The following is a 25898-nucleotide window of genomic DNA, read 5'->3' as shown; positions in this document are numbered from 1 at the left end:
TCTCTTGCCTAATTGGTCTGGCCAGAACTCCCAATAATATGCTGAATAGGAGTGGTGAGAGAGGGCATCCTTGTCTTGTGCTGGTTTTCAAAGGGAATGCCTACAGCTTTTGCCCATTCAGTATGATATTGGCTGTGGGTTTGTCATAAATAGCTCTTATTATTTTGAGATGTGTTCCATCAATACCTAGTCTATTGAGAGTTTTTAGTACGAAGGGCTGTTGAATTTTGTTGAAGGCCTTTTCTGCATCTATTGAGATAATCATGTGGTTTTTGTCATTGGTTCTGTTTATGTGATGGATTACATTTATTGATTTGTGTATGCTGAACCAGCCTTGCATCCCAGGGATGAAGCCGACTTGATCCTGGTGGATAAGCTTTTTGATATGCTGCTGGATTCTGTTTGCCAGTATTTTATTAAGGATTTTCGCATTGATGTTCATGAGGGATATTGGCCTGAAATTTTCTTTTTTTGTTTTGCCTCTGACAGGTTTTGCTATCAGGATGATGCTGGCCTCATAAAATGAGTTAGGGAGGAGTCCCTCTTTTGCTGTTGTTTGGAATAGTTTCAGAAGTAATGGTACCAGTTCCTCTTTGTATCTCTGATAGAATTCAGCTGTGAATCCATCTAGTCCTGGACTTTTTTTTTTGGTTTGTAGGCTACTAATTACTGCCTCAATTTAAGAACCTTTTATTGGTCTATTCAGGGATTAGACTTCTCCTCATTTAGACTTGGGAGGGTGTATGTGTCCAGGAATTTATCCATTTCTTCTAGATTTTCAAGATTTCTAGTTGATTTGTGTAGAGGTGTTTATAGTATTCTCTGTTTGTAGTTTGTATTCCTGTGGGATCAGTGGTGATATCCCCTTTATCATTTTTTATTGTGTCTATTTGATTCTTCACTCTTTTCTTCTTTATTAGTCTGGCTAGTGGTCTATATTTTCTTGATCTTTTCAAAAAACCAGCTCTGGGATTCATTGATTTTTTTTTTTTTTTGAAGGGTTTTTTGTGTCTCTATCTCCTTCAATTCTGCTCTGATCTTAGTTATTTCTTGTCTTCTGCTAGCTTGTGAATTTGTTTGCTCTTGCTTCTCTAGTTATTTTAATTGTGATATTAGATCTTTCCTACTTTCTCTTGTAGGCATTTAATGCTATAAATTTCCCTCTACACACTAGTTCAAATGTGTCCCAGACATTCTGTTGCATTGTGTCTTTGTTCTCATTAGTTTCAAAGAGCATCTTTATTCCTGCCTTCATTTCATTATTTACCCAGTATTCATTCAGGAGCTCCTTATTCAGTTTCCATGTAGTTGTGCAGTTTTGAGTGAGTTTCTTAATTCTGAGTTCTAATTTGATTACACTGTGGTCTGAGAGACTGTTTATTACGGTTTCCATTCTTTTGCATTTGCTGAGGAGTGTTTTACTTCCAATTACGTGGTCAATTTTAGAGTAAGTGCGATGAGGTGCTGAGAAAAATGTATATTCTGTTGAGTTGGGGTGGAGAGTTCTGTAGATGTCTATTAGGTCCATTTGATTCAGAGCTGAGTTCAAGTCCTGAATATCCTTGTTAATTTCCTGTCTCATTGATCTGTCTAATATTGACAGTAAGTGTTAAAGTCTCCCATTGTTATTGTGTGGGAGTCTAAGTCTCTTTGTAGGTCTCTAATCACTTGCTTTATGAATCTGGGTGCTCCTGTATTGGGTGCATATATATTTAGGATAATTAGCTCTTCTTACTGCATTGATCCCTTTACCATTACGTAATGCCCTTCTTTGTCTCTTTTGATCTTTGTTAGTTTAAAGTCTGCTTTATCAGAGACCAGGATTGCAACTCCTGTTTTTGTTTTTTGTTTGTTCATTTGTTTGTTTTATTTGTTTGTTTTGTTTTGCTTTTTGCTTTCCACTTCCTCCATCCCCTTATTTTGAGCCTATGGGTATCTTTGCATATGAGTTGGGCCTCCTGAATACAGCACGCTGATGGGTCTTGACTCTTTATCCAATTTGCCAGTCTGTGTCTTTTAAATTGTGGCATTTAGCCCATTTAAATTTAATGTTAATATTGTTATGTCTGAATTTGATCCTATCATTATTATGCTAACTGGTTATTTTGTCTGTTAGTTATGCAGTTTCTTCATAGTGTTGATGGTCTTTACAGTTTGGTATGTTTTTGCAGTGGCTGGTGCTGGTTGTTCCTTTCTATGTTTAATGCTTCCTTCAGGAGTTCTTGTAAGGCAGGCCTGGTGGTGACAAAAATCTCTCAGCATTTGCTTGTCTGTAAAGGATTTTATTTCTCCTTCACTTATGAAGCTTAGTTTGGCTGGATACGAAATTCTGGGTTGAAAATTATTTTCTTTAAGAATGCTGAATATTGGCTCCCACTCTCTTCTGGCTTGTAGGGTTTCTGCTGAGAGATGCACTGTTAGTCTAATAGGCCTCCCTTTGTGGGTAATCCAATGTTTCTCTCTGGCTGCCCTTAACATTTTTTCCTTCATTTCAACCTTGGTGAATCTGACAATTATGTGTCTTGGGGTTGCTTTTATCGAGGGAGTATCTTTGTGGTGTTCTCTGTATTTCCTGAATTTGAATGTTGGCCTATCCTGCTAGGTTGGGGAAGTTTTCCTGGATAATATCCTGAAGAGTGTTTTCCAACCTGGTTCCATTCTCCCCGTTACTTTCAGGTACACCAATCAAACAGAGATTTGGTCTTTTCACATAGCCCCATATTTCTTGGAGTCTTTGTTCATTCCTTTTCATTCTTTTTTCTCTAATTTTGTCTTCTTGCTTTATTTCATTAAGTTTGTCTTCAATCTCTGATATCTTTCTTCTGCCTGATCGATTTAGCTATCGATACTTATGAACGAAGTTCCTGTGCTGTGTTTTTCAGCTCCATCAGGTCATTTATGTTCTTCTCTAAACTGGTTATTCTAGTTAGCAATTTGTCTGACCTTTTTTCAGGGTTCTTAGCTTCCTTGCATTGGGTTAGAACATGCTGCTTTAACTCGGAGGAGTTTGTTACCCACCTTCTGAAGCCTACTTCTGTCAATTCATTAAACTCATTCTCTGTCCAGTTTTGTTCCCTTGCTGGTGAGGAGTTGTGATCCTTTGGAGGAGAAGCTGGTTTTTGGAATTTTTGTTTCTCCCCATCTTCATGGATTTATCTACCTTTGGTCTTTGATGTCGGTAACCTTCATATGGGGTCTCTAACAGTCAGACCCCTCTGCTGCAAGTCTGCTGGAGTTTTCTGGAGGTCCACCTCAGACCCTGTTTGCCTGGGTGTCACAAGCAGAGGCTGCAGAACAGCAAAGATTGCTGCCTATTCTTTTCTCTGAAAGCTTTGCCCCAGAGGGGCACCTGCCAGATGTCAGTCAGAGTTCTCCTGTATGAGGTGTCTGTCAGCCCCTACTGGGAGTTGTCTCCCAGTTAGGATACATAGGGGTCAGGGACCCACTTGAGGAGACAGTCTGACCCTTAGCAGAGCTCAAACGCTGTGCTGGGAGATCTGCTGCTCTCTTCAGAGCCGGCAGGCAGAAACATTTAAGTTGTTGAAACTGCACCCACAGCCACCTTTTCCCCCAGGAGTTCTGTCCCAGGGAGATGAGGGTTTTATCTATAAGTCCCTGTCTGGGGATGCTGCCTTTTTTTCAGAGATGCCCTGCCCAGAGAGGCAGTCTGGCCACAGTGGCCTTGCTGAGCTGCAGTGGGCTCCGCCCAGTTCAAACTTCTGGGTGTCTTTGTTTACACTCTGAAGGTAAAACCACCTATTCAAGCCTCAGCAATGGCAGACACCTCTCCCCACACTGAGCTGGAGTGTCCCAGGTTGAGCTCAGACTGTTGTGCTGGCTATGAAAATTTCAAGTCAATGGATCTTAGTTTTCTGGGCTCTGTGGGGGTGGGACCTGCCAAACCAAACCGCTTGGCTCCCTGGCTTCAGCCCCCTTTCCAGGGGAGTGAACTGTTCTGTCTCTCTGGCGTTCCAGGCACCACTGGGGTATGAGGAAAAAAAAAATCTCCTGCAGCTAGTTTGGTGTCTGCCCGAACATCTGCCCAGTTTTGTGCTTGAAACCCAGGGGTGTAGACACCAGAGGGAATCTCCTAGTCTGCAGGTTGCGAAGACAGTAGGAAAAGTGCAGTATCTGGACCGGAGTGCTCCATTCCTCAGGCACAGTCCCTCATGGCTTCCCTTGGGTAGGGGAGAGAACTCCCAACCCCTTGTGCTTCCAAGGTGAGACGATGCCCCAGGCTGCTTCAGCTCACCCTCCATGGGCTACACCCACTGTCCAACCAGTCCCAATGAAATGAACTGGTTACCTCAGTTGGAAATGCAGAAATCATCCACCTTCTGTGTCAGTCTCGCTGGGAGCTGCCGAGTGGAGGTGTTCCTATTCGGCCATCTTGCCAGCAATCTGTATTGTTTCTTAAATACTTACTTGCATGCAAATCTCAAATTATCTCAAAATAACTTTAGTTTTTAAAAATGAGTCATTGAAAAATTTTTGAAAATCACCTTTCAAAAATTGGTTGAGATGAAGTAGCTACTTTGACAGACAAGTTCGGTGGTGCTGTCCTGAGAGTCTTTCATGGAAGTCTGCCTAAAGCCTTTCAAAAGTTTTCTAAGCACGCAGTTCCCTGCATCACATTCCTTTTGCTTGAGACAGCTAGAGTGGGTGTTTGTTTGTTTTGTTATCTGCAACTGAACCCTCATGCTGATGCCCTGTGACTTCATAGTTCCATCATGGCTTTCTATCCAAGTGGAATGTCCTCAGTTTAAAAGTCTAAAACTGTCCAGAGATAGTTAGCTAAAGCACAGAATGGTCAGTGGGTCTCTCTCAGCTAGGACCCTCACAGGTATTATCTGAAAGTGAAAGAAAAAGCAGGAAGAAACAATGGGGTCTTGGTTATGGGACATTTTAAATTATTTTGCTGGTGCAGAGATTGGGGTATTGATGACAGTATAGATTAAAAGTCCCAAGGAAACTTTAGGAAAACCTGAGTAGTGTTTCAAATTTCTAAAACATTTAAACTCTTCGGAGTTTTAATGGAGACTTGCTCTTAGGGAAAAACTTGGTGAGATTGCGTTGTGTTTCCCATAGGAAATTAAAAGCAGCTGAGAGATTTTTTTAAGCTCCTATCTATCCTCCTTCTTTCCATTTCTCAAAGGCTTAAGAAGTTTCCCTCACAGTAAATAGAGCAACACAGAAGTGTCCCGGACCCAAGGTGAATGAATTAGCTAGGCCATGGTCAGGTGCCATTGCAGCAACTGGAGTTGGGCAACCGGGGGCTCATGTTTAGAGAGGGTGAAGCCACAGCCACAGAGCTCTAGGGTAGAGCCATCTTCTCAGTGGCCCTAGCCATCCTGTGCTTTGCCTCCTTATCCCTTTCTCCCCACCCACCTTTCATCATCCTCAGAAGCCCATGTGTGTGAAAGGCAGCAGAGGAATGTGGGTGGGTTGACTTGTATAATTAAATCCATGTTGCATCATGTTCTTTAGAATTAATAAGGAATTCTTCCCATTGAAACTCACCATGACATCTTCCCTCTCACTCAGATTTCTTTTTTGCTTTTCTCTTCTTTCCTTGGCTAAAAGCATTAGACATGGGGCTGTGGTTTAAATTAGCATCCTACATGTCTCTTCTCTCTGTCTTTGCTTAATTAAGCTTTTCTGTTCAGGGAAAAGTGTAGTTTGTTTATATTTCATTTTTCTTCAATTCCACTTATCTTTGTCCCTTTTCTTTCTTCTTTAAGAAAACTTAGGAAAAGAGAAAACAAGAGAGCTTTTCACCTTGCATGTGACTGTAAGGTTGGAGAAAGTGCACTGCCGGCCAAACCTTGACAATCCAGGTGTTCTTTGAGGTTCTTTGTTCCCTGGATCTTCATATTCTGACACCAGGAAAACTGTGCTCTCATATACTTATCCGCTGAGGCCACGAGAGCTGTGAGACAGGGAGAAATAGTGAACAAATGGTCCTTCTAAATTCCTGGGTCATGTTGCGAAACACCTTTTTATTGGGGGTAATAATTTGACTTCATTTCCTTATAAAAGTGGATTTATGTGATGGATATGTGATATATATTTTTTTGCCACCGTTTTTGCAGGATAGTGGTTGTATCAGTTAGGATTAGATTCAACTGTGAATAACATAAACCCAAAATAACAGTGACTTAAACCCGATAAAAGTTTTTCTTTCTGCTCATGTAGAAGAACAGCTGTAGCTGTCTTGGGCTAGTGTGGTGGCTCCACTCCATGAAGGCTTTCTCGGAGACCCAAAAGAAAGCAGCTCAGGGTGTCACCCTCAGCTTCATGGTCCATGTCGGCAGTTATTATGTCATCTTCAGAAGAGTCTTACAAACCTTCTGGAAGAGTCCATCTCCCTCCTTTACAGGCTTCTGACTTTTGACCACGAGGAGGGTCTCAGTTTGGTTTCATTCATGAGATTCAGGGTCATGGCACATATTTGAGTCTGACCTGTGCTGCCAATCAGATATGCAAATCTGGGCAAATCACTAAACTTCTATGCGTCTGTATTTTCATCATATGGAAAATTGAAATTATAACGTATAACTCTTAGAGCAGTATAGTATAAGGATAAAAGACAATATGTAAAGAAAAATTGGTCTGCTGATTAGCATGAAAATGAATATCATTTTACAGTTTTTAAGTTCTGTATTGAGCATTTTTTTTTTATTTTTAAAGAAAACCAATCCCACATTTAGAGACTGGAAATTTTATTTTCCTGGTGAGAACATCCTCAAAAAAACGGGCTGTATGTTCCCTACAAGCCCTTCTCCCAAGTGAAAAGAAACATGATGTGCAGCGGGACAGCTTCATTGTTTCACTATAGGTTTCATCTATGGGCGATATGGTGGATTTATGGTTAATATGCACTACCCTCTCCCTCCAGTGGAGTGTTTTTTAAACTGCAGATCAAGAGATCTATCAGATGATAATGAAGTCATTTTAGTGTATCATGGCCAGTATGTTTGAATGAAAAAATAGAATGAAATAGAATACAATAGTATAGGTTAGAAAAAAATTAGGCCATATCACAAATAATCAATGTAAGTTTTTCATGAAACATGTTTCATGTATATGTGCATACACATGTATGTGTATTTTGGGTTATGAAGTAAAATGTGTTTCTTCAAATGGATCATGAGTTTTGAGACAGAATAATAAATTGGGAGGAATTACTCTACCTGACATAAAAGCTGACTATATAATCACAGTGTTTAACACAACGCATTCTTGGCAGAGAGAGAGATAGGCACATTGATCAATAGAACAGAATAGAGAACCCAAAAATAGACCCACACATGTAAGCCCAACTGACTTTTAACAAAAGTGGGAAAGCAATTCAAATGAAGAAGAAATCAACTGGCCTTTTCAATTCAACTTGGCCTTGACAAAAAGTGGCCCAAATGGGTAGACCTCTTATTTGCATTCTAAGTAGCAGCAAGAAGACAAGAGATGCCTCCAGGCGTGTCAGAGGTCTTTTAAGCAAAACCTCCAGGAGCAGCCACAGTCTTCAAGCTCATTGACTGGAACTTAGTTTCGTGGCCATACCAACTGTAAGAAAACCTGAGAAATTCATCCTGCTTCTGAATAGTCACATGCCTGGCTTGAATGTCTGTTATTATATATCAGCAGAATAAGATAGATATTGGGGCATAGTTAACTATCTGTCAGTGCTACACTGTTGTTTAGATTTATCCAGAGATGTCGTGCAAGTGCAGCATTCCATCTCTCCAGAACACCCAAATAATCCTTCCACAGCACATATTTTATCTCCTGGTTAAAAACCTCAGATGCCTCCAATGTACATAGGGTAAAGACCAAACTCCTTTGTACGATACTTAGATTTTTGAACATTTAGCTCAAGCCATATTTCTAGCCGTCACCTGCCCACTGCATTCTCCCAAATACTAAGACTCTCTGCTACCTAAACGTTCCTGCTCAAGTTCTCCCCTCCCCTGGAATGCATTCCAATTTCTGCCCCCCTCCATATATCTGACCGATGACATCTCATCCATGCAGACCTGTATCAATCATCATCCTCTCTCTCTCTCTTTCTCTCTCTCTTGCCTGCCCTTCCTGACTCCTCAAGCCAGCAGAAGTACCTGTTTCCTTCTCTAGGCCTCATTAATTCAGACGTACACTGATGATGGCACCATCCCGTGTCTTTGTTATTGTGATTTTTTTTGTTTTGCTGCAGACTAGAGGCTCTTCCAACACAAGACCTATCATCCCGAATTCTGTTGCCACAGATCTTGGAGTCCCTCCACACCCTTACAATTAATTGTTGAATTATTGAGAGGTTTCTCAGCATCAAAAAATTGACGGAAAGAAAACAGTATCTATCTATGACAGGTGTGCTCTGAATGGGCAAAGCTGTTATTTCACGGGTTCGGTTGTGAAGAAATGATCTGTGATGAGAAGTGTTTGAAAAAGCTAAGCTGAAAGAATGATTTTTGACATCTGGAGATCCCTATTTCGTTGTCATGAGTGAGTCACACTCACAGTTGACTACAGCAAAGTCAATCTCCTTAGACCCCGTGGCCACTTATTAGGAATATCTGCCTGCTTGAAGGAGGGAGATGTCTTTCGATTTCAGCATGCAAAGACACAGTACCAAGGACAACTTTAACAATATCATTTCTCTATTTATGTATTTGGAAAATAAATCTTCTCTCTAAGGAAAAATATACATTCTGTTATTGGAAACTCTACCTTCTTTTTTTGAATGAAATGGCAAGTGACATTCTTCAAGTATGGTCCCACCCTACCCCCCCTTTTTTTTTAGACAAGTCTCACTCTGCCACCCAGGCTGGAGTGCAATGGTGCAATCTCGGCTCACTGCAAGCTCCGCCTCTCCCAGGTTCATGCCACTCTTCTGCCTCAGCCTCCTGAGTAGCTGGGACTATAGGCACCCGCCACCATGCCCGGCTAATTTTTTGTGTTTTTAGTAGAGATGGTGTTTCACCGTGTTAGTCAGGATGGTCTCGATCTCCTGACCTTGTGATCTGCCTGCCTTGGCCTCCCAAAGTGCTGGAATTACAGGTGTGAGCCACCACGCCCGGCCAGTCCCACCCTACTCTTAATGGGCCTTCCTGAGCTGCAGTTTCTTAAACTGTGAAATCTAGCTTCTCTACTGTGAATGATTTTGCTCACCAGATGTGTATATCTTCCTGTATATTTCCCTGCCTTTCAATTAGATCAGGTTATATGATATTTTAACCAATGAACTGTGAACAGAAGTGTCGAGATAGGTATCATTCAGAGTGTCCCTGTCTTTCTATAAAGAACATGTGTTTCAGACGGCATAGTTACAAGGTGAAGGAGGATTTTATATATGCAGGAAATACATCTTTACTTTGTTAAGCACCTGAGATTGGGGAGTTTGTCTGTTGCAGCGTCTAGGATTAATAACCATACTAACATACTGACAGTGTGAAGTTCTTAGTAGGATTAAACAGGTCATTTACATACAAGCATGAGCACAGTGCCTGAGAAAAACAGGCATCAGTCACTGTGAAGTAAGATTTTTTCATTAAGATGGATAAATAATTTTACAAAATCCAATAGTTACATTGAAAGAAAAAATGTCTGGAAAACAGAAAATCTTGGTTCTAGAGTTGTACAATTTTAGACTTGGACTTAGAAGCTATTTAATCTAGTGTTTTCCAAACGGGTCTGATTATAAACATCAGGTTCTTAAGCAGAAAATACAGATTTCTGGGCCCATCTCCACTTATAATGAATCAGAATCTCTAGGTAAGAAGTGTCAATTTGAATTGTTTTGTTGGTTTTCATATGGAAGGAAAGTGAGGCCCAGGAAGTTGATGACTTTTCTAGGGCCACAGAACTGATTATTGACAGGTTGGAACTAGAACCCAGCTTCCACAGAGCTGCGTGCTTTCCTTCTGGGATCACATAATAATGTCCTAGTAGAGTGAGACCAGGACTGACCCTTTGTCCCTCTATCTCTGATAAATCATGTCAAGACCTGCAAATGATTTTACCCCTTAACAATGAAAAGAAGATGTAATTTTAAAATTACCTTGGATGTACAGTAAAAGCAGCATTCCCATAATCAATCATCCAAAATCACGGGGTTATTTGGAGCTATTTGAAGGAAAGTAAATTGAAAACATGTTGTTAAACAATGCACCAAAGAGTTATCAAATCATAAACATCTAGATTACTTTAACATGTTGATTATTCCACATTTAGGGTCTCCTTACAAAGCAACTCTGGCCATGAAGAGACCTGGAAAATTCAATGAATCCCTTTCTAAGTTGTTAACTGTACTGAGTTGAATCATTTGGCTATGTGGGAACATATGTTAAAGTAAAAAAAAAACTATATATTATAAATATATTCTTTTTGGAGCTATTATTCACACTTTTCACTAAGCAGAAGACACAGAGGCCTGCTATTCGGACATGTCTCTGAGGATACAGAAATAGTTTGGGGAGTACAGTGGTATAATATTGAACACATTAAAATCTATCTGGAGCTTTGGAAATCAAATATACAGACATTCCATAATGACTCTTGGGTTTTAGCATAATTCCTGAACCTGAAAATTCATAACTAAATAATGGCAGGACATTTATGACATAAATGCCTTAAACCATTTGTTTATTATTATATGTGGATTTTGAGTTATGTTTAAGAAAATTGAAAGCCTACCCTTCCTTTTTTTTTTCCATTTTGGGAGAGTGATATACCAATTACCTTTGAGAGACTTTGTTTTTCTCCCTGGAAGAGAGCTAAACCAGGACTGAAGTATACGTCAAGGCATCCATTTGGTTATCAAATCTGTGATCATGCGCTCTTGTTAAACTAAACCAAATTAAATTAATATTTGTTGAAAAATAAATGATGTAATTCGTGAAGAACTCTGTTTTACTCCCAGGATGGTGGCCTGTTTCTTCAAAGTAGCCTGTGAGAAAACAAAGTCTGAAATAGTTCTTTAAACTGAAAAGAGGAAATTGTTTTGAGTGTGGCAGGTGTCTAGAAGGATCACTACCCTTGAGTGATCTTTGATCTCGGGGTCATCGTTATAAGACTAAATTATATATGCAATTTTCCTGAGACCAAATTCAATGACTGAACTCTAAAATTAATCTGGATATTATTTCTTCTTGGAGTTCTAAAACAAGGCCAGGGAAGATTAGAAGCCACTCCTCTGACTGAGATGCATCCTCTGACTTTTCTTGGAATGGATTCCTTATGTGGACACAATGTGATTTGAATTGCATCTGGTTACTGTTTTTAGAAAATTTTGTTGAAATTCAAATGGAGCCTGTGTACTGTGAGCTGATTTATCAGTGCCTGCCCATGTGAGAACCAGAAAGGAACTAGGAGGTGTAACTGTGGGGAGGCCGCTCTGGGGGTCTTTCATCCAGGTTACCTATTAAAGAGGCAGGTCCCCAGGCCGGAAGGAGCAAATGCAGTACACTCCCAGAGGGAAAAGCCTTCTCTTGAGGCTCTGAGAACTGCTAGAGAAGAAACAGCAGCAGCACAGTGGAACAAAGACAGAATTTGAAATCAAACACAGCTAAATCTTAAGCCTAACTCCACCATGTATGAGATATATGACTTTTTATTAAGTTTTGTAACCTCTCTGAGCCTCAGTTTTCCTACTGGAAAAATAGGAGTAATATTGCCTGCTTTGTTGCAATATAAGAATTAACAGGGGACTTTATGTATCTGACATCTTGTAGGTCCTCAAAAATTGAAAAAAAAAAAGCACATCTGCAATCACCTTATCAGCAATGAACATATATTGAATATTTATTATGGGTCAAGCACTATACTCCTTTACCTCCTGTTGATATCTACTTGGACACCTAGCATTAGTGGATACTCAAAAATAGGTCATAAACTGACAAAACGATGGATGAGTCTCCTTTTCCTATTGACTTTCTTTGGCCATGAAAGGACAAACAGGCAAGACCAGAGGAGAAACGTCCACGTGTTCTGCTGCGGATCCCTCAGTGCACGCAAAGATGTGTGTTTCCGGAGGAACGATCCCCTCATCACTTCAGTTGCCTGCTCTTGGGTGGATTGCAATGCCCTGCTACTGGGGTAGTAGCCTTCATTTCGTGTACTGTGATCTTGCTTCTTCTGAATTCAGAGGGTAAAAACTGAAACACCATCTAAAAATGTCAGGTTCTATTTTGCTTCAAGAGCTCCTGAGGGCTGGGCAGAGGTTTTGCAGTTTCACCACAGGCATTTACAAGGGCCGCACACTTTGGCAGAACTAAGTCTCCAGATAGCCTAACCTCTCCAGACCTAGAATGCAGCTGAATCTTAGGGGTCGTGAAAGGGGGAGTTTCTGGGGGGTCCTGAAAAAGACTAAGTCAACCTTGGTTCATCATCATACTATGCTCAAATCACCATCCCCCACCCCCGCCCCCGGCCCCATAGTCAGGGCTTGCTTGGTTTCTGGTTTCAAAATGAAATTTTCACACGGCCCAAATCTCAACCCACCCTAATTTAAAGAAACAGGCACTTGGCATGTGATACAGATAGATCAGCAGTTGCTCATATACAGCTGTGCACATCTGGCACACAGGTATGTGATTTTGCATGAAGATAAATTGTGTGGGGACCAAATGCACAGTTGTTAAACTAAAAATGAATCGCTTCTTGGAAGCAATCTTCCTGCACAGCAGGGACTCTGTGTGAGCTTGATCCTTTTCATTAGGCCTTTCTCAGAAAGCACAGCCTTCTCCAGAAGGCCTAGGATGGAGGAGGGGGCATGCCTACACCTGCAGTTGGCTCTTTGTTGCTCCCCTCAAACAACACTTGGACATAACCTCTGACTGCCATGATTGGACAGCCTTCCCAAGGGAGTTACTCAGAGCCCAGGAGAAAGGAAGAGGCCAGGTCCTTCATTGTACTGCTTCACTTTCCATAAATAATGTTGCATTCAGGAGCCTATTCTTCAGGGAGAGTTCTTTTGTACACCATTGCTGAAGGATCCAGGTGTATTACCAAACTTGATGGACCAAGAAGTCTTCCTCCCTTGGGGGCCTCTTGGAGTCAGTGGTGTCTATCCCTGTGTGCACATCTTGCCTGTAACTCACATACTGGTAACTCATGGGAGCACCGCATGCTCAAATGCTGTTCAGATCAGCTGGCTCCACTTGAAGGTGCTTTGCTGGCACTTTAGGGGAAACAGAAAGAATGAATCCTGCTCTAGGCAATCTCCTGGATTCCATGAAGCACCATGCTGAATCAATGGGATCAATGACTAAGGCTGATATTGAGTGTTCCATTCCAGGCTTAGTTTCACAATTTCAATAATAGGAAGTTGCTAGGTGTTACTAGGGGTTTGCACAAATGAATCAGTGACTTTGAAGGAGATTTTTCTTATCTTTCTTTTAGTGTGGTAATAATGTAAGCAAGGCTCTAGCAAATTTACTTTTATTCTTATTTATCTCCCTATCCCACTCTGCCCTTAATTCTTTCCTCCTTATCTATTTATTTCTCAAAACAAACAACAAATCCAATAGGTGAAGGGAAAATTGCAATGGCTTCAGAGGGAAATATAAACTACACCTTATCCCACTTGAGTTAGAGTAATAGATTAACTATAATATGTATTCTGCAGTATTGCATATGCTGTGTCTTTTGTCTGTTTATTTTTTTACCCTTTCCTAGATTGGTAAACCCTAGATTATTCCTTATAGCTCAACTCAGTTCTCACCTCTTTTATGACTCCTTCTCACATGGGAGATGATTTTATTCTCTATGCTACTATTATACTGCATGCATACCTGTCTGCTAGCAGCACACCACTTTGTCATTGCCTGTTTCCATGTCTGCTTTCCCACCACAGTGTGGGCCTCTCCACAGCAGGGATTATCTATTTCTTTCTATTTCCAACACTGAGCCCTATTTTAATAAATATATACCTGGCAAATGAATACCAATGCTATTCTTTCTTTTCCTGAATAACTTTGTTAGAACACGAGGTATTCCTCCTTTGTGAACTCCATGATAACCCAGGATGAGAATATAAAGGGTCCTCCATAAAGCTGCTCTGGACCTGACCCAGACAGCAAACAAAAAACAGCCGTATTCCGAGGTAGCCTGCAACTGCCAGAATTACCTGGGATCTGCCTCAGGGGGTCCTGGCAAGGGATAAAATAAGAGGAAACATGTGAATAAAAACAGGACTGATTATCTTTGTTCTTAAGGAAAAGAAAATGCAAGTATTTTCAGGCCTCAATGCTAAGACCAGGGTGAGAGTACAGAGGTGCATGTCATTGTGGGAGCTACCAGAGGTGTTTGAAACCAGCCACTGCAAGAGCTCCCTGGTGGGACTCTCAGTCAAGGAATTATCAATAGCAAAGTCTCCCAAAGGTCTGTCTCTATCAGCGCTCTTCATTTGCCCATTTGTCCAACCTTGCCTTGCATTGGTAGTTTGTAATACTCTTGAATCCCAGAATGAGCTAAAGCTTTGAGTGGGGAGGTTTGTCTTTTGCAGAACCCAATATAAATTCTATACTCACGTGGCAACAGAAAGCTGAGCAGAATCAAGAAGTATATATACATATAATATATATCACACATATATCATACATGTGATATATATGATAAATAATACACACACATACACACACAGACACACACACAGTTTGCCAGTTGTTTTTCCATCTAGTCTAGTTTTTATTATATGAATAAGACTCAAAAATACTTACCAAAATTAATGACTGATAAAATAGTCAATCTCCCTCTTCCTGGTAGAAGAATGTTATCTTAGGGCCCAACAGTATAATAAAATCGCATTATTGGGATAGCTCAGAGAAGAAGGTTTCTAAGATGGGCTTCTCACAGTTTCTTGCCTTGACTCCGAAAACGCTGGTGCTGCTCTACCTTGCTCTCTTGTCCCTGTTCTTCACATCGAGCTCCTGTTCTCTCCCACCCAGCCTCTGTGGCAGGATTCCCTGAAGCAGCCTGCCTCTCTCCCCACATGATCTGCGTGGTGGCCAGGACCAACACATCGGAGGGACTGTCCTGTTCCTTACAATGTGTGGGAAAGACGCAGACAACTGGAGGGAAGGGAAGAAAGAATCACACCACAGCTCTACGATGGCTTCTGTGGAAAAGTACATGTGGGAAATATAACCCTCTGTAGAGGTGACCAGAATGTTTAGTCATATAGAATTTTTTAATTGCTATGTCACCCAACTAAAAAACAGCCTGCATTTTCAACTGAGGGAATAAAAAGCCTGGTTGCTTATGTGCAGGCAAATGATGACTTCCTGTACACTTTCTCCTGGCCTCATCAGTGCCTCAGTACAAAAAAACTCAAAACTGTTACCAGTAGCAGGAAGGCAATAGGAAAACAATGAAGATTAGGAGAGAAAGGAGCAACATACTAGACTTGGAGTTAAAAAGTTGGAATTTTATGAAATTTTTTACTCTGTTACTTCAAAAAAGTCCCTTCCCTACCTGAGCCTAAGTTTCTTTAAATATAAAATGAGAAAAATTAGCCATACAATTCCAATACGCCAGTATGTTTCCTTTTTAATTTTTTCATCTTCTATGATCTTTAAAAAACTATTTTTGTAGAAACTGAAATTTGTGTTTCCATTGCTATAATTCTGGGTTTATATTTTTTCTTATGTACAGAAATTTTGTTCAGAAAGATATTTTTGTGTTGGATTAACTTTCAAACCAACAACCAAGTGTGCTCCCTAGAAGCCATTTGAATCTGGGTGTGCCTCATACCCAAAACTAAGCCTGTTTTCATGTTTGTGTTACTGATCCATCTAGTGTAGGTGTTTGTTAAGTTCTTGCTAACTAAAATAATCAATCATCTTATAAAAACAACATTGACAAATGTTATTTCTAAAAGTTCAGGCTATAGTGAAAAATCCTCAACATCCTGTGGTTGAAAGCACTTGGTCCACTGTTAACTATTTTTATGAATTAGTTTCAGGAGGCCTCCTCTGTTGACAAAAGATACTCATTATCAACTGGGTTTGCTGGGCTGGGACTATTTCAGGCATCTGCAAAAGTACCATCTTCCAGATTTACATGGCACTTTTGTGACACTTACCAATCATATCTTTTGGTCCAAACCACATCATTCTAAACCTCCAAAACTCGTCTGTTTCTTAGTAAATTGGGTGGACATTGTAAGCTTCTTTCTTCTATTTCTGGGAATGCAAAAATTCCAAGAGTATGTCAAGTACAGGGCATATTTGTAATCAGGTATTATGAAATCCTGCTTTGGATAGGGGTGGAGTCAGTAGTTATCTATCCCTACTGGCTTTCATTAGTAGTTGATAAAAGCAAGATAAATTATCAGAAAAGCCCATGATGTGAAGTGCTATATGAAGAACTTATTTCCAATTCTAATCATATATGGCCCTGGTAACTTCTTACACCTGGAACTCAACTCCCAAAACACATAAAGGTATTTGGTCCATTGAAGTAGACTGATATAGAGTTCCCTTTTTCATCTCCCATCATCTTCACTCACCTTGATGACATAATATTCTTTGCCTTCTCATTAGCAATCAAACTATTCATGATTATGTCCCACAGATCACTGTCAAAACTACTTTCTGGAGAAAAATGTCTGAAAATCCATTATGATGAGGAATGGATGACTGAAGGAATGTTAACATGAGACACAGGAGTAGTGGCATCATAGTAGAGAAAAAAGTGTTAAGTGGAAGGAACGGTGACATTACAAGATGGTGGCTATTGGCTGGAAAAAAGGACATAGAGCCCCAAAGCCTATGCTAACTCTGGAGGACGTAAAACACTAGAGAGTCATGTCTGCCAATGTTGGGCGAGGAGTAGGTCTGGTGCATGTGAGCCACTCGGTTCTATAAATAAACTTAGCAAGACCTGCATGTGTTTTCCTAGTGAGCCTGCTTCCTTATAACAGAATTTCTGCTGCCCCTGCAGTCCCTGCTGGTGTTAACTTCCTTTTGGCAAGCAACTCCACGGTCTTCTTGGGGAGATGTCCTGTGTGCCTCCTATAGCAGGACCAGGGCCATTTGTCTGTTCACTTCCAAAAACTCAGGCAGAAGGAGGTCCTCTGTGCTCTAGTTGCAGAATGGGGTGCCTGTCTCTAGATGTCTAAACAAACAACTCTGAGTTGAAATGTCTTTAAGAAGCTGCTACTGTGAGGGCATTATCCATCATCTCCTAAAACACAGTTTAAAGTACTATGTGTGGTCTTATTCCCTTGGGTTTATTTGGCCTAGAATGTAATTAAGGACTTTCGGGAGAAAATGATGTGAGACAACTGGAGGGTCCCAACAAGTATGTTTTACATATGCATAACTGTATAATCCACAAATTTGTTTTTATTTATGAAAAATCTCAGTGAGAATAAACAAAGCAGAGAGCATAATAAATGGTGTCTTTATTATAAGAAAACCAGGAAGATTGCACTGGCCATTTGTTTCCTTCTGGGACCTAGAATGAGACAGTCTGCCCATCATGCAGTTGGCAGAATGGGATCCAGTCAACCCCAGAGGCACCTTCCCATTACAATCCATAGCTGTACCAGTTGTCCTCAGTTTTGAAAAAGCTATTATAACCTCAACCCATCTACACACAGATAAGGCCAATATCCCTAGAAATGATACCTAGGGGTACCTACATCCTATTCCTACAAATCGGAAACCTGTGTGCTTCTTCTAAGTGGCAGCAGCCTCCATGAAATGGAGAATGCCTGGCAGCATTAGGGACCCTGGTCATGGGATAGGGCACCGTCACTTGAGATATGTCAACAGCTTTTTTTAATTTAATGAATAGAAAAAACATTTGAAACACTAGTTATAAAGAAATAAACTTGAACTTACTTTATTTATTCATTGCCAAGTCAGGAAAATATAGTAGACGTACTTTAATGGTTCATACTCTTGTGAGTGTGAGGATTCCTTTATGGTATCAAAATACTTCAAAGCTTGTAGCCCCAATTGTGGTTGTTTAACTTTTAGTGCTTTGTTTGAAATAAATTAACTTTAGATAAATTAGCATTTTATTTTATCTCAATAGCATCTGCATTCATTTTAAGGCACTCATTTGTATGTGGAAAATGTAATTTATTCAGACTACAGATAATATTTGGTTGCTTTGAGAATGAACAGATTATTTGTGTTAATTCTGCAGTTTCCAGAGACCACTGGGAATCATGAAGACCTGACTTTCACTCTGGATTTCACCCAAGCACAACTAAGTTTCTCACGATATATTATGAAGACTGGAGAAATAAAGGCTGACGTTGACATGATGGGTGCATATTAGGTAGACCAACTACTTTCAAAAGTGCTGATGATTGCTGGGGAAGAGAGGATGGGTCTCTGATGAGGAGTTATGAGCTCTACCCTTTGGTCTCTCCTCTTCCATTCTTGTTCTGCCACTGACTCAGTGCATGGCCTGGGAAATGTCATTTTTGCTCTCTTAGCCTTTGGTTCTTCATATGAGACAGGGCAGGTAGAATGTAAAATAGAACAGCAGTTCTAAATCTTTTGATTTATAAATCTTGAACTTTTTACAAATGCTTTGATTCATTTTTCTAGAAAATACTTATACACACAAAATTGACCTACCATTCCAGGGACTCATGGATCTTCTGAAGCCATGATCAGAAACTCTCAAGGTGATGAACATTTAAATACTCCCTAGCAAGGACGGGGCAGTGTTAGGGAGTCAAAGACATGACTATGGAGCTGTGGTGATTTCACTTTTATTTCAAGCACCTCTTTTGCAGAAAGTAATGGGAGCCAGTCCCTGGGAGACATCTGGAAAGCATGTCGCCTGACCTCCAGCTGGGTTTGGTTTCAGTCTGTTCCAACTGGTGACCCTGCAGTGCTCTTTCTCTTTCCCAACCCAGACATTCTCTGTCTCCCTGTCTGAGCTGGGCCCTTCCTGGCCTTTCAGGAATGGTGTGCCAAAGACAAGGCTACTCCACCCTGAGAAGGGTCTTACAGCACTGCCTTGTATTACAAGGGCTCCTTCAGTGGACTCTAAGAAATTCATTCCCTCCCTTGCCACTGAATTTGATTCCCTTTCCAAAGCCCTCTTCATACTTTATGGAAAGGATTCTTTTTACAGCCACCAACCAACCAGAGTATGTTGACCATTCAGGAGTGGAGTCAAGTCAGAGAGAGAAAGCACAGCTATGCATACTGGCATCTTCTGGCTTCCAAGCCAGCTGCAGAACTACATGATCAACATCGCGTGAGGGAGAAATGGGGTTGAGTAGAATGCCCTTTCTCATCTCTGGTCTCACTCGTTTGGGTTTATACCAGTCCTCTTGTCATAGATCGTGAGCAGCATTTCTTAGAATCTCTTTTGGCCATTCTTTTATCATTACCTATAGCTGTGTTGTCCAGTGCAGCAGTCACTAGTCACATGTGACTATTTAAATTTATTAAAATTAAAACTTTAGCTCCTCAGTTGCACTAGCCACACTTCAAGTGCTCAATAGTCACATATGGCTAGTGGCTGTTGGACCAGACAGCACACATCTAGAACATTCACATCTTCACAGAAAGTTGTATCAGACACCAATTACATATATGCCTTCAGTAAGTAAACACTCCCCGCCAGCACCTGACTGAGATTCGAAAGTGTAAAAATGATTGAGATGAGATTCTGCCCTCAAGAGGCTCATGGGTTGTGGAGGAGGCAGACATGAAATTGTATCGTCATAAAACTCTGAGCTTCCGAGGGAGACAGGAAGTAGGTATTCCAGGCAGAGATAACAGTAGGTACAAAGGCACAGAAGAGTAAAAATATGACGTGTTCAGAGAAGGGGACATTGCTGCCTTCATGTTCATGCTGCTACATGTTCACATGTAGATTATATGTGTCTCATGAGTAAACAGGTGGTGAGAGTGATGACTAACCAAGGTGGGAAAGTAGACTAAGATCAGGTTTGATGAAATCTTGTCTGCCATGTCCATTTGGTAGTTGTTTTGTAAAGGATAATTTATCAGAACTTCACCTGTAACTAGTTTTGATTTCCTAGAATTTGGTTCCTTAAAATTAAATACCCTTTGCCCCATCTCGTCAGGATCTTATGACAGAATCTTTTAAATAATTTTGAATCCTGAGCTCCTGTCCTCTCTGTGGCACATCTTCTTCTTCCAGGCACTGCCCTCAAGTTCACATCTCTCATTGCCACATCCTATGGTCACTGGAAGATGTAATAATGTACAGATATTTGTGTTTAGCTAAGCAAAGATGTCCCTTAAATTGACAATAAGGTTGATGACCACAAGCAAAATGAAACAGGGCAATGCCTCCAAAGAATCAGTTAGCTAACTGTGACAACAGGATCAAGGAAAACTGTGGAAGGACAGGTGGAAAAGACACTTGCAGAATGCTCTTCAGGAGGCATTCCTGCAGCTCACTGTGGCACACACATGCACTTTTCTTTCAAACTACATAAATCCTCACAACTGAGGTTGAGGTTCATTTCTGCTTGTCCTAAATGTATCTCGATAACCAGTAAAGATGCATACCATAAAACCGTTCAAGAAACACTAATGGAGCATCTACTAAGTGTCAGACTCTTGCTGCCTTCAATGAAGACCAACTTCATGGGTCTGTGATGACCATGGGTCATGATCCTGACCTCTGGGATATTCATGATAGATTTCAAAACCCTTCCAGTGCTATCTTCTGCAGTCTCAACATATCCCTGCTAGGTAGATAAGACCAAATTTTTATCCCTGTTTTTACAGATTGCAAAATTAAAGTCCAGGGACACAAAGTCATATCCCAGTATTGCATTGAACAAGGGAGCTAGAGTCAGCTCCAGTATTTCCAATATAGGCTCTTAGAGGTTTCCTCAGAAGGCAAGTTAAATAATTACAGAAAACTCCCCTAAAATTACTTTTTCCTAATATGTTGGGAAAAAACATCAAATATGAGGCAAAAAATACTAGGAGATCCTTGATGATTGCATTTGCTTAAAAACAGATACAATACTCTCAGCAGTTCAAAGCTCCAAACACTTGTAATGATCAACAAAAGCTGAAAGCTGATTTCTTTTGAAAATCATCAAGATTAAAGTGGTCAGGTGGCCACAACCATTCAGAGCCTTCCTGTTACACCAAAGAAAAGAAAGAACTTGATGAGTTTACATGCTTTTTTGAAAGCATTCATTTTATTTTAATGAAAAGAAATACACATCTCTCTTTTCTCATTTCAGTGGATCAGAAGAGTTTGTGGCAAAAATCATACTGGCCAACACTGAGCCAATGCTGCAAGAGCAGACGCTAAATAAAGAAATCTGTTTTGAGCCTTTATTGAATTGTAACTGCACACTTGCAAATAAATCCCAGTGCATGTTGTTTTAATTAATGTAAATAATAAGATAACAGTTGGTTATGGTGGCCTAACCAACCATACAGTTAAGCATTCATTTGTTTTCAATTATAGTTAAAATATATTCAACTGAATACAGCTTAAGTGGTAATTACATTCTTTACAAGTTCCTAATAATCCCTGGAATGGCCACTCTAATAAAAATTTGCTTCTAATGGGTACATGTTCTGCTTGCTCACATGTCAAGGCCAGTGGAGTCATTAGGAACAACAGCCGTCCAAGTGTCTGTCTGGAGATTTAGACTTCTGTCCAAGGCCCACACATGAACCACTCACTGTGTACTTAATATGGGAAGCAGCATGGTCATTTGATTGTGGTTTTATGCTCTTTCCCAGGAATGCTTCTCAGGGGGGCAATTCTGCTATTGGAGAGTGGCTATTTGTCATTTCCTATCAGATGAAGCCTTGGACAGACCCTACAGTAGGATGCAAGGGGCTTCACTCAGCCATCCTGGCTACAGGAATTTTACTTCATTTTAAGATAGTCACTGACCTCCACCCAAATTTCCAGGATATCAATCTGTGTTTAATGGGCAGCTGGTTGTACGACTGAAGTAGCCACAGCATTCCAATCAAGGGAAATATGTCTGGGTGCACACACAGATTGATAAATTGCTTTTAATGTTTTGAGTCAGGAAAAAAAATATCTAACGTTATATGTTCCCTTTCTTTTCTCTTCTTTCAATACTCTACTGTGTCTCTCTTCCTCAATTTTCCTTCCTCCCATGCTCCTTTTTCCTTTTTTCTCTTTCTTGTCCCTTCCTCTTTATCTTCCCTATGGGAGAATTTCAGAGGAAAGAAGAGACAGAAGTTGCTTTGCAGATAAGAGTGCCCATGTTGGGTGATTCTGAGCTGTATCATTTCCTCAACTGTCATTCCAACATTCATGTGTCATTCTAGTGGTGCAATTCTGCTGCTCTGGTTCTGGAGAGCAACTATAATTGAAATGCTTGGCAGATTTTTATTTTCAGCGTCTACTTGAAATTGAGAGGAAGCCGAAGAGAACTGTGCCCAGAGAGAGAAAAGCATATCTCATAGATAAGAAGGGATGTCACCCCCTAATATTAAGAGGACAACCCTAGAAGTAAACATGAACCTACTGCTAGCCCTGCTTTTCTAAAGGAAAAGATTCACATTTATGCAGTAAATATATACTAAACAAATAAAGGGAAGTAGAAATAGTCAAGAAGAACAGATGACAGAATGGTATATGTACTCGTAACAAACTTGACAGTGCTCTCTCTAGTAAGCCATGGCAATGCTTGGGTAATTGTTGGGTTTGGATATAAATTTCAAAAGGCAAAGTCGGCCATATTTTGTACCTAATAGCATGTTTAAATAAATCCTTCCTCCTTGATTTGTCAGATCCATACTTGAGAGGCTGCTGGTAGAAGGGGTGCTGGTTCTATTTGGCCCTGTTATTGAGTGACTATGGGAGCGTGTATAATTACCTTCTCCTATATGGGTCTTGTTTTCTCCTCTTTTAAACTGATCATCTTAAAGGCACCTCTCACCTCTGACAATTGCCATTTCATTAAATTACAGTTCAGATTAATAAAGCTTCTCATGACTGACGTGCTTTAACAATCCAGTCTTTCCACAGCAGTGAGCCATTGGTTAGTAATTTGGGTGGATGTACATGTATCAGAAACTTTACAGAGAAGGGCCATGCATCATAGAGAGAAATAGGAGATATACCTTTAAGGCTTCTACCCACCTCAAACTTCCAGAATTCTGTGGTACTTCTGTCTAACCATAGTTCATTCCTGCCTTGTGCTTCTCCACTACCTTGTGCTATGAGACTTTAACAACTTCAAAAAGAGTGGAGGAGCCCCATAGAAAATCCTGGCAATGGCTGCAAACTTGCAGAAGCCAGGCAAGTGCCAGAAAGACAGTATGGGGATAACTCCTACCAGTTTGTGAATATTCAGTCTCCCTCTTAGTGCCCAAACTATGCCACAACCATTACCACAGAACATGGTAGTTCACGTGGTGTTTTCCAACACTGTCCCAACCACTGGAATTTCATTTAGTTCTAATTTGAATAAGACTACATTCAGTGCATAGATTCTAATTTGGACTAGACTAAATTGTCTCTTCCCAATCTTTTCAGCCTTCCATCCCACCAACCCCCAACATATACTCAGAGCTCAAACTTAACCTGATAGCTTATAGTATCCTATTTCTATTGCTGTGTAACAAATTACCACAAATTTGGTGGCTTGAGAAACATCCCTTTACTATCTTACTGTCTATTGGTCTAGAGTCCAGGTATGTGTTAGCTGGATCCTCTGCTCAGGGTCTTGCAAGACTACACTCTAGGTATGCCCTGAGCTACTTTCCTTTCTGGAGTTCAGGGGTGTTTTCCAAGCTTATCTGCTTGTTGGTATTAGGTCGGTGCAAAAGTAATTATGGTTTTTGCCATACTTTTCATGACAGAAACCACAATTACTCTTGCACCAATCTAATGGCATGTAGTTCCTTGGAGATGTAAGATTGAGGTTGTTATTTTTTGTCGTCTTCAGCTGGGGAATGCTCTCGATTCCTAGAGGGTCCCATACTTCCTTGCCAAGTGGAATTCTCACAAATGGCAACTCATTTCTTCAAAGGTGGCAGGAAATCTCTCTCCACTGTGCTGAGATGGAGTCTTATATAAAGAAACACAAACATAGGAGTGAATATTTCTATGCCTTTGCCATACAACATAACATAATTATGGGAATGACATCCACCACCTCTGACAAAGCAAGCCTAGAGTTCCATCTGCAGTCAAGAGGAGGGGCTTATACAAGGATGGGATTCACTGGAGATCAAATTGGAATTCTGCTTACCATAATTATTATACCCAGAACATTTTTCTTACCCCTTTAGATACGAGTTTCCTCTGTCTAGAAGGGAACTACAAGACATAGGGCTTGCCTGTGTCTAAAACCATCAACTTTACAGATGACTTGAAGTCTACCCATCCTCCTGTTGAGGTTTCCATTATATGTATAATCCTCTTAGGGCACTTGCTCACTCTGGAATGTGATACAGTTTGCAGGGTCTTTTCCCCCAATATACAGAAATCTTCTTCCAAGCAGGGAACTAGATTATATTCAACTTCACATTTCCTCTCACTCCTCACTCTCTACTATGCAGCATAGTGCTTTCTACATAGGCAGTAGCTGGCAAACACTAGTGAAATTCAATAAATCAAAGCATAGAAATTACAGAATATGCAAGCTGAAACAGAGCTTCAGGGTCACCTACACTGAACTCCTTCCCTTATTTCTCTTGGCTGGAGGCTATTGGCATCTTTTTGTGTTTGTATGTTCCATCTGCTATCAAACATTTTTATGACATTTATTTCCTCATTATAGTCCTTATTGTCCTTTATTTATATATCTGTGAGGCACAGGAGAATTTCCAATTCTCCTTTCCCCTGCAATATTTTCTTCCCAAAGCCCCAGTTCGCTCAGACTCCCAATGCCCATGACAGGCCCCCAGGGCTCCCGTGACAACACTACTCCCCACTTCCCTACATGTCTCTCTGTCTCCTCTGTCCCTCCATCATCAATTTCAAACTTCCTGCCCTGACATTCAAGGCCTCCTTACACTTTGAGTCTGTCTGTATCACCTCCCTTATTTTCTCTGGGTCTCATTCCCTAGCTCCCACTCCCAAGTCTGGGCATTTCTCCAAGTTCCTCCATATTCCTGGAACCATCACCCCACTCGCTCCCTCCCCCACCTCTCCTATCATCTGTCAAGCCTTCCCCCATTTCTTTTATCTTCCCTAACCCTACAAATATTTGAAAGAACTCTCTTTTGACACACTAAGTACATGTAGATTTGATATTCTATGAGCAAATATTGGCTCATGACTGTTCGAGCATTGAAACATATACATAGGACAGATGTGAGAATACCTTGGTCTTTGCCACAGTGAAAATCATAAGCAGCTTTTAATGTCAGACATGGTAAAGTAGGAAGGAAGCCTACCATCAAACAGGATTAAGCTGTCTTGATTTGCCCCCATGGCCAACTTAACTCAAAAAGGATACAAGTTATTTGGGGCTTGATCTAACACCCTAATAGGTCTTTCATTATTTCAGGTAAAGGGAAAGCTAGGCATTGGACAGATTTTTAAGGTGAGCTCTCATAGTTACTAACTGTTGTGATTTTCAATAAATTATATAAACTCTCTAACATTGCTTCCTTACTTCCAAATAGAAATTATCTTAATAATAACACCTGATAATGAAACAAATTAACATGTACAAAAACTTCCATAACAAATTGTAAAATGCATGTAACTGATACTCGTAACCTTTCATAGCAGCATTTTTGAATCTGCAGAATCTGCAGCTTGTGTCAGATTCTCAGTGATCGACTGTGAGAAAGCCTCCAGGTTCCCTCAGGACCTCAATTTCCTCATCTTTAATATTGGGGTAATAAACTCCTGCCTTGCTTATCTCAACAAGCTGTTTTGAAGATACCCTAAGAGAAGAGAAATGGACATTTTAACTCAGAAAGGTG

At 40.5% G+C, this 25898-nt stretch overlaps 2 long non-coding RNA genes across 2 annotated transcripts in view; one reads left to right on the top strand and one right to left on the bottom strand.

Annotated features, from left to right (window-relative positions):
* LOC135966874 (uncharacterized) overlaps nt 1-25898 on the top strand; it is a 76804-nt gene that overhangs the window by 44108 nt on the left and 6798 nt on the right. The window lies entirely within an intron of this gene.
* Nucleotides 10055-25898, bottom strand: part of LOC135966873 (uncharacterized) — a 57015-nt gene continuing 41171 nt past the window's right edge. Inside the window, exons 3-4 of the long non-coding RNA XR_010580559.2 lie at nt 16079-16178; nt 10055-10119 (exon numbers count right to left, since the gene is read on the bottom strand). This is a non-coding gene — a long non-coding RNA (uncharacterized lncRNA). The remainder of the gene's footprint in view (nt 10120-16078; nt 16179-25898) is intronic.

This window comes from Macaca fascicularis, chromosome 13 (assembly GCF_037993035.2).
Source record: "Macaca fascicularis isolate 582-1 chromosome 13, T2T-MFA8v1.1".
Taxonomy (NCBI): Eukaryota; Metazoa; Chordata; class Mammalia; order Primates; family Cercopithecidae; genus Macaca; species Macaca fascicularis.
The sequence above is the reverse complement of the archived record's forward strand: the minus strand, read 5'-3'. Positions and strand labels throughout refer to the sequence as shown.